This window comes from Acanthisitta chloris, unplaced genomic scaffold (genome assembly GCF_000695815.1).
Source record: "Acanthisitta chloris isolate BGI_N310 unplaced genomic scaffold, ASM69581v1 scaffold1496, whole genome shotgun sequence".
In the NCBI taxonomy this organism is placed as follows: Eukaryota; Metazoa; Chordata; class Aves; order Passeriformes; family Acanthisittidae; genus Acanthisitta; species Acanthisitta chloris.
The window spans coordinates 27,810-34,310 of record NW_008676306.1 but is presented as its reverse complement, the minus strand read 5'-3'; positions in this window follow the sequence as shown (position 1 = coordinate 34,310).

Below are 6,501 nucleotides of genomic sequence, written 5' to 3'. Positions count from 1 at the left end.
CCACAGCTTCTCTGGGCAAACTGTGCCAATGCCTCAGCACCTCCCAGGGAAGAATTTCCTTCCCAATATCTAATCTAAATCTCCTCTCTTTCAGTTAAAAACCTTTCCCCTTGTCCTATCACTATCTGCCCATGGAAAAAGTCCCACTCCCTGTTTTTTATAAGGCTGTGCTTTTTATAGATGCTGTGAAAGGATCTCCAACTCTAACTATGTGCAGAGTTTAAATCCATATTACAAATGCAGCTAAGCTCAAGATATTCCTTTAACCTTTGATTAAACATTGGGGATTTTTTTTCTCCCCCTTAAACTTTAAAAGACTGCAGGGAAAAGCAGCAAAGTGAAGAGAGGATGTTGGGAAGAGACCTCCCAGCGTGTGCCTGGGTCCTGTGCTTTCTCCCTCTAATCTCTTCCGTTGGGTTATTTTATCTTATCAAGCAAAAAGCCCCAGAAATAGAAAGTTTTCCATGGCTTACAGGACAAAGCCCAGAGATGCACAAGCTCTGAGCTGTTGTGTCACCTCACTGCTCAGGGAAATAAATAAATAACCCCTGTCAAATGGCAGCAGGTTGTAAATGGACAATGTCAGGGTTTTATCTCCGTGGGAGGAAAGGCCTTTCGTGGAAGACACGACTTGCTCTGCTCTGTGTCGTGTCCTGGGGAGCTGCTGCTGGCTCTGTGTGCCTGGAGAGCTCCTGATCCTTCTCCCAAGGATGACAGAGGGGAAAACAGGCACAGCCACTTGCTTTGGGCTCCTGACAAAGAGAATTCGCAAGGTATTCAGGCATTTGCCCAAGTCCAAGCCTTGGTCTGTGCAGCTGCAGCTGCTGAGGAGGTCAAGCAGGGAGGTCTTGCTGGTTGGAGGTAGGTGGTGGGATGACTTGGGGTGTTTGGGTGGATTTGGCTGTGTCAAGGCTTTCTGCTGCTCCTTGGGGTACAGAGTTTCCTGTGGCACTGCTGAGTGTGGCTGAGGATGCACAGTCACAAGGATCTTGCCTGGCAGGTCCTGGGACTGGCACATTTTCCTGCCACTACATCTGTAGCTCTAGGTGGCCTCAACTTCTGCTCTGGCTTCTTCTGCAGCCCCATCCTTGCAGGAGCACAGGGCATGAGTGCTGCCCCACATGCCACTCCAAAGGAAAATGTGCCTGTTAGGAAATCCTGGTGGCAGCTGGGTTTGTGTCTGGCACTGAGGGGGACTTGTCTACTCTGAACAAACAAAAGCACACCCTTGTTTTTTCCTTGTGCTTGCAAACAAATGAACCCAAACCATCTGGTTTAGATCTAAAATGCCAAGATGTCCAGTGGGGGATGTCATCAAGTGCGTGGCAGGAGAACCCAAACCCTTCTCTGTGACGCTGGTGGGGATGCCACAGGTCCTGCCCTGTCTCCTGGTGGCAGGAGGAGCCACCTGCCCACTGCTGGTGACCCAAAACCACATCCTGCTGCGTCCCTGAGGTCACCCAGTGACGCTGAGGGCAGGAGGAGGCTCTGAGTCCTCAGCCACAGCCTGTGTGTCCTGGTGTGTGTGAGCCAGCTGAAGGAATCCTTCCCTGGGAGGTGCTCAGGCACTGCCAAAGGGTGCCCAGAGTGGTTGCTCCATCCCTGGGAGTGTTCCAGGCCAGGTTGGACATGGCTTGGAGCAACCTGGGCTAGTGGAAGGTGTCCCTGCCCATGGATGAGCTTTAAGGTCTTTTCCAACCCAAAGCAGTCCTAGGTTTAAGCATTGAGATGGACATCTTGGAGTGACTTACTCTATCCAACTTTATCCCCTTGAGAGACTTTATCTGTGGAGAAAATTCCCTTCAGCCAGCAAAGTTTTTCACAGTATCATGATCTTTCTCTCTCTCTCTCTTTTTTTTTTTTTTTTTTGTTTTAAAGAAACTGCATTTCTGCATTTCCAAGTGCTCCTTTGTTTGACTGGAATGGAAATTATCTGAGAGCCTAAGTGGAGGCATCCTGCTCCTCTTGGCAAACCTGTCACGTGCTGCTTCCTAAAGCTGTGTTGGGTTTCTAAAATTAGTGTTCCCTGCCGGATACCGAGTGATTAGGTCTGTTAATAGGTGATGGTGACTAAGGAGGTGTCACACTTTAATCCCACAAGGGGTCTGATCCAGAGCTGTGCTGGGGAACTGGCATTTCTCTGGGCTGGATTGTGTGTGTCAGAGCCTTCACCACAGGTGCTGGAGCTTTCCTGCTCCATGAGATCCAGGGGAGCTGCTCCAGTGTGAAAATCTGGGACCACACAGGCATAAAGGAAGTTCTGCTGGTGCCAGATGCTCAGGTGAACCCACAGCTGGAGCATTCTCCACTTGGCACCTCCAGCAAAGACTTGGCGAGTGGCCCCTATTAAAAGGCTGTTCCAGTTGCTCAAAAGGTCATGCATTAAATTACTGTGTAACAGCAGCTTATCTCTAATTAAAACCAAAAAAAAAAGGCAAGTCTCCCTGCTTTTCCCCCAGGCTTACTTGAGACAACTGACTTGGAATAGGAGAATGATAGACAGCTCATGCCAGATGAATGTTAAATGATAAATGATTTCCCTGTTTCCCCTGGAGATTGATGTTTCCCCCCTCAGGCATCAGCTCCCAGCACTGGTTCATTCTCAGGCATCAGAGTATTCACCAGAGCTGAGCAGAAATCACTGTTTCCAGAGCAAACATGGGATATTCCTTTGCTTTTCTGCAAGCTCCAGACATTCAAAACCAATGACCCAAATGCTAAAGGCAAAAAAAAAAAAGGAGAGAAAAAAAAAAGGCAAATAAAAAAGAAGAGTATTTAAAATACAAGCTCAGTGGCTTTGAGCAGGGTCACAGGGTTGGTGCAAGGACACACACACTCACATCCCTCTCTAGAGAGAACTCTCTTGCCTTGGTTTTAGGATCTAATTTTTTTTCAGGTTGGTGACCTGTCTGGAATTTTGGGTAGTGCAAAAAGTAAATTTAACACTGTTTGTATGGCAGTTAAAAATTAAAAGGTTCTGAAGGACCATTAAAGTGGAAGGAGGTTGTTGGCTGAGGTCAGGAAGGTTTGGATGGAGTTTGGGCATCCAGGAAAAAGGACTGAGAGCCATGAAATGGGATAACTGTGTGGCTAGTGGATGGAGCTGCCTGTGCTGCCCCTCACACCCGTGGGCTGGGGGAGAGCAGGACCCTGAAGGGGTTAAAGCTGACTCTGCACAGTTGTCTGTGCAATTCCTACCTTGAACTAGTTAATGTCTGACATTGGGTCAGCATCCAAAGAAAACAGCTACGTAAATGCCTTGCTGCACCTGGGGACAGGAGGTCACGGCCTCTGCTGGGGCTGGATGTGTCTCTGCTCTCTCTTTTTGGCAGCCTGGGAGTAGATCTGTGGCTTGGTCACCACGACTGGCCCATGAAGTCTTCATATTTAGGCACTGGCACAGGTTGCCCAGAGAGAAGCTGTGGCTGATCCATCCCTGGGAGTGTTCCAGACCAGGTTGGATGGAGCTTGGAGCAACCTGAGCTGGTGGAAGATGTCCCTGCCCATGCCAAGGAGTGGGACTGGATGGTCTTTTAAGCTTCCTTCCAACCCAAACCATTCTGAGATGTTTAGTGCCCTTAAATGGTTTGACTTCTTCCCTCCTGACGGTGGAAGGTGAAGGATCCTTTCCCTGTGCAGTGACCAAACCTTTGCTGCAGGTGCTGTGCAGGACCTCCCAGGAGCAGAGCTGGGCACTGGGCACCCTGTGGCTTGGTGGGATTGGAGCATATTCCATACTTTGTGTGTCAGTGTGCCAGCAGCTCGGGGGAAGGGCAGCAGGATGCATGGCAGGAGTGTGGCTTGTGCTGCTGCATTGCAGCAAGGAACACAGCTTTCCCTGAGAAAAGGGTGTGGGAGCAAGTTTTGCTCTGGATAAGACATTCTGGGACCTCTCCCCACCTGCAGGAGTGTTCCTGAATGGGGAGATGTTCCTGACTGGCAGCTCTGGCCATGCCAGTGCCATCCATGTGCCCTCCAGTTGGAGTCTGGACCCTTCCTGGGGTTCTCCCCCACCCCTCAGCACTGCCTGTGGGTCTGGGATGCCTCACATTGTCCTTCTCTCCCTGCAGACTGCAGATACACGTGTCACCAGGAATGCTGCAGCCTCATCCAGCTGGATTGTCGCCGGCCCAGCCAGACCCAGCTGTCCCCTGAGAGCACCCTCCTGCCACCCTGCAGCCAGGTATGCCAGGGAGGGCACTCTGGGGGTGAGAGCCTCGTGGTGACCAGTGCCATCTCCTCCAGAGCCCTGATTGTTTGCTCCTGAAAGGGTTTTCCAGGAGGGAGAGCTTGTCAGACCTTAATCTGTTGTGCTGCTAACCCAGTCAGCATCACTGGTGTGTCACCTTGAGACTGAACATTGTGCCCTGGGTGGGTGTGATCTGGCATGGTGGAGGTTGGGCATGTAGGCATCACCTGTCAAGGTGTGTGTGGAGCTCTGTCATGTTCAAAATGCTGCTGTTGGTTGAGCTGCCTGGGGTGGAATGGGAGAGGAGCAGTGCCATGCAGGGATGGTGGTCACCACTCTGCAGCCTGTCCCAGTGCCCTGCAGAGACATCAATCCCCATGCCACAGCCTGTCCAGATCCCACTGCCTGCCAGGGAGGATCAATATTGGCATCAAATTGTGTCTCAGCACCAGGTGTGAAGTGCTTGAAAAGCAGCAGTAAAGGTGCATTTTCCCACCATCACTGCAGAGCCTGAACACTGATTTCACCAGGAGCTCTGGCTAATAGCTTTGTTTTAAGAGTTTCAGTAGTCCCAGGGGTCAAGACTCTTCAATCTGTGTCAGGGATGTGCAGTAATCCCAGGGTTACTCCGGAAGGTTTAGCTGTTGGTTTAATCCCTGGGAGCCAGTGTGGGTGGAACAGGCTGCAGGGCACAGTGAGGTTCTCCTGCCACATGAGATGTGAGAGTCTTCATGCTGGAAGCTTAAAGCATTGCTTAGAGACCTGCCTGGAGTGGATTTGACTTAGATGGAGCCTTTTCCATCTCTATCTGCTTTTCTAAAACGTTTGGAACAGCTCCTCAGGGAAGTGGTGGAGTCACCACCATCCCTGGGAGTGCTCAGAAAACGAGTAGATGTGGCACTTTGTGATATGGTTTAGTGGCCATGGTGGGATTCAGCTGAATGTTAGGCTTGATGATCTTGGAGGTCTTTTCCAGCCTCAATGATTCCATCATTCTGTGTTTTCTCCTTTCTAACCCTGTGTTTATATCCCTCTTTCTGGAGGACCTTGATGTGCTTGTGCAGGAGATAGAAATGTGCACTTTTCCAAAGACAGTGTGTGGTTTCTGTTGGGTGTGTTGGGTTTGGTGGTCATCAACCCTTTGCTCACAAGATCTGCAGAGCTTGGCCTCTCCAGCACGTGGCTGTGCAGCTGCTGCTCAGAGTAAAATGCTCAGGAGAGATCTGAAGTGCAATGGGATTTATCTTCTAAGTTAGGCATTTACAAAGGGTCTCGGAGCAGATTCTCCACTGAGCCTCGAGGTGTTGGTTTGAGGGTGTGAAGGCAGATTTGTGTGTTCATGTCTCCTCTGGATGTTGTTGGGCTTCCCCAGCAGTGTGAGGAAAGCTTGGAATAATGAGAAAGGCTTGTTTCATCTTCAGGGCGATAACAGCAGCCAAGGTTATTGATGGCCCTAATAACAAACACACAGCCTATGCCTCGTGGCAATCCATCACTCTGACACAGCCCAGGGAAGGGGGAGGCATTTGGAGCCAAGGAAACAACAGTCTCTCCAATTCCAGCAGCAGATAGCAATCCATAAACCCATCCCAAGGCTCTGGTTGGGGATTGCACCTTGGAACCCTCCACACAGCCAAGTGCTGGATGGAGCCTTGTGTTGGGGGAGGCTGGAGGTGTGTGGGCTGAGTTGGGGGTTGATGAGTGTTAATGAGGGTAAATCACTGCAATTAGTCCTTGTGGAAAATAGATCATCAGGATAGAAATCATCTTCAGGGTTACTTGCTCTGAGCCCATAAATCTGAGCATGAAGTCAAGTTCCTGCAGTGTTTCTGTTGGCCAAGCAGGTTTTGCTGCTGGAAAAGGAGAAGGATGGAGGAAAAACTATGTCAGTAGTCCAGGAAGAGATCAACAGGGTGGCTGGATATGCTGGTGCAGGGGAAGGGGATTGCACACTGAAAACACATGTACCTTACATGAATAGCTGACATAGTTAGAGGCCATTAAATAGCATTACCCAACGTGGGCAGACTGGAAGCATCGGAGAAATAACTCCTTTAATGTCACATTTTCAAGCACTGTTACCTTGTAATACCAGGCAATAATAATTTGGGCTTTGATCTAGTAAAGTACTTCAGAGTGTGTTACATTTGGGTCCCAGATCAGCCTCTGTGGGTGAAACCCTTACTCTGCTGAAGGTGGCAAAAGCCTCCACTGGTCCTGGCAGCACCAGGAATTTGGTGCCTGGATTTGGTTTTGTGCTTCCCACCTGCAAACTGGTGCAGATCATGGATGGGTGGGGATTTTTGTGGGGC